Below are 2,960 nucleotides of genomic sequence, written 5' to 3'. Positions count from 1 at the left end.
AAAGTTAAGTCCACATCCTCATCCTCATCATCATTTTCATCTTCATCTTCAAATTCATCACTCTCTTCCACTATACCCTTAATAGCCATGCTCCTACTTTTTCCCCATTTTCCTATTTTACGTAATCCCATCTCATAGGTTTGATGGTTTCTTATAAGCTTAGTCAAAGAAATTTTATCAATGTCCTTTTTTTCAATGGTAGTGGTCTTGGCATGGAACCTTTCAGGTAAGGACCTAAGGACTTTTCTAACAACTATGGGTTCTGCTATAGATTCTCCAATATTGAAGGTAGAGTTCACAGTATCCTTGAGTTTAGCATAGAACTCATCAAAGGTCTCATCCTCCTCCATCCTTATTTTTTCAAAATTGCTAGTGAGTCTTTGAAACTTAACAATATTCACTGCCTTAGTACCTTCATAGGTGGTCTCAAGAATGTCCATGCTTCCTTAGCAATGTAAACCCTGGTTGATAGAATTAATAAGTTTTAAACTTAAGATGTTAATTAGATCTATTATAAATAATCCTTGTTCAAACAAACGAACATCAATATCATGCACTGTGGAATAGTAAATAAGAAAAATTATGATGAACTAGGAAAACTAATGAAACAAACTAGTTTCATAGTAAAAAACCTAGGGGAGAAACATTCCCAAAAAGAAATCCGTTATAATAAAGAGAAATTTTAGATCTAGTACAAAACTTTTGTTCCTAGACTTTATAATCCCAGTAGATGAACTTACAGCAGAAACCTTCTACCGCTTCAAAACCTCTGAACTCTCCAATATATAAACACTCCACCCACAATCACAATTGGAACCTCCAACTGACTTCAAGAACCTCTTGAAGGTTTTCCTCACAATAGCAAGTCTGTGGTGGTTGCTATGCCTTCAGCTTCTCCACCAATGGAATCTTCAGATCTACTTTGAAACTCTTTGGTTTGGTGAAATTGAGAAAACTTGATTACAAAACCCTAGCTACATAAATGGAGTGTTTCTCCCTCTGAAAAACCTTCTAATGGATGACTTATGATATCCTTTAAATACCAGTTCAAATGAATCTCAATTTGGGCTTCAAATAAATAAGTTATGGGTTTTTTCACATTGCTGATTTTTGTTGATCCGCGAAACTCGATCTATCGAGAACAAAATCTCAATCTATCAAGCTGCTATCGAGGTACATGCTGAAAATGTGTTTTTCTTAAGCAAACTTTGTGTTTTCAACTTGGTCTTTAATTACAACTTTAAAACACATCAAAACTCAATAAAAGGCACATAATTTGGCATGGTTTGACAATACCAAAACACATGAACCTCACAAAAAGTATTAGTGTAACCACAGCACATTCCTTTGATATCATGGAATTTTCTTATCCTCCATCGGCTGGAGCTTTTAAGCAATAATTAATGGGATATATGCATGAAATCTTGAACTTCCACGTGCAAACGGGTTCAAAATCTTATGTTAATATGTACCCTTTTTTTGCATACAAGGGTTCAAAGGAATTTCTTCATGATTATGTTTTTTTTTTAGCCAAATAAAGGGTTTGAGGTTCCAACTACCAATCTCTTGTACGACAACATGTTATTTGCACAGATTGATTCGGTTTATTTTGCAATATCTATGTTGGGTTATAATGGGATCTCTATTTGTGTCTCGGAGACCGGTTGGCCATCAAAGGGAGATGTTGATGAATTTGGTGCTACACTTGATAATGCAGCTAAGTATAATGGCAATTTGATTAGCATGGTAGCTCAAAACAAAGTGACACTATTGAAGCCGAATTCGGATTTGGATGTGTATATTTTTGCGTTGTTTAATGAAAATATGAAGCCTGGACCCACATCTGAGAGAAATTTTGGCTATTTCAACCTAATGGTATGCCAGTGTATTCCATTCGAGTCGTTTGTGGAGTTGATAGTTCTTCTGCTGTCGAAAGATATAATCAAATTGGGCTTATGTTAATCTTGTGCCTAGCATTAATTGCGCTGCACTAGAGTCAATTGAATTGATTAGAGTGTAGAAGGCGGAAGTACTCGTATATTTAGAATCTACGGTTGATTATTTTGTTATTGAAGAATTACTGTATTCTTTGTTTTTACTTCTTTGGCACATTTTTAATATGCTACATTAGTTTGTTATTGAAGAATTAATGTGTTCTTTATTTTTACTATTCTGGCACATTGTTAATTTGCTATATTGTTTATAATTTCAGACCCTAGCCTCAGCATTCACTCCAAAACAGTTTTGATTTCTCTTCCGAGGCTGATCTTACTTTTGTGATTAACTTGGACTAAGAAAGATGCATACATGTCACTGCACTATATAGGGATAGATGCTATAACATATTATTATATTAAACAATGAAGATGTCATATGAAACCATGCAGCTTTGTTTATTTAATAAAAAATTTACCTATAGCAGCTATTGTTTGTGTCCACGCTTTGTATTCCCATCATTCTAGGCAGAAAATAAAGCTATTTGGAAGATATATGAGGGATGAATCATAGAAAGCTTTATTGTTGTGGCAGAAGAATTTATGATTAGATTGATCAGTTGGTTTGTTGCATTAATAATCTCATTCATGTGGTAATGGAAGTTGTGATCACTTGAGTTTACTTGGTTCTCGATGCAGATATTCTCTGGTGTAATGTAATATTACTTGCCTCTTGTTTTGCATCAACAATACAACACTGATTTTATCATGTGTTTTGAAGTTATAAGCTACCGCTTTAAATCTTATCTAGCATGCCCACCCTGACACAATTATTTGGAAAATGTCCTTTCAATACATACATAGAAATTAGCATAATTGATCAACCCAAACAGGTCCAACCATAGTCTCAACTGATGTGTGATTAGTCTACCTTCACACATAAAATCCTCAGGTTGCTTTTGTGATATTTAATCATTCACGTGTGAGATGTTGTAATGTTGTACACCGCGCGAGAAAGATGGAAAA

At 34.5% G+C, this 2,960-nt stretch overlaps 1 pseudogene; it reads left to right on the top strand.

The window, feature by feature from the left end:
* The first annotated feature begins 212 nt into the window (after positions 1 to 212).
* Positions 213 to 1,994, top strand: LOC111991977 (glucan endo-1,3-beta-glucosidase 14-like; annotated as a pseudogene).
* Positions 1,995 to 2,960: the final 966 nt, after the last annotated feature.

Source organism: Quercus suber, unplaced genomic scaffold (assembly GCF_002906115.3).
Source record: "Quercus suber isolate HL8 unplaced genomic scaffold, Cork oak 2.0 scaffold_71, whole genome shotgun sequence".
NCBI classification, from domain to species: domain Eukaryota; kingdom Viridiplantae; phylum Streptophyta; class Magnoliopsida; order Fagales; family Fagaceae; genus Quercus; species Quercus suber.
This window is presented reverse-complemented; position numbering and strand designations above follow the sequence as displayed.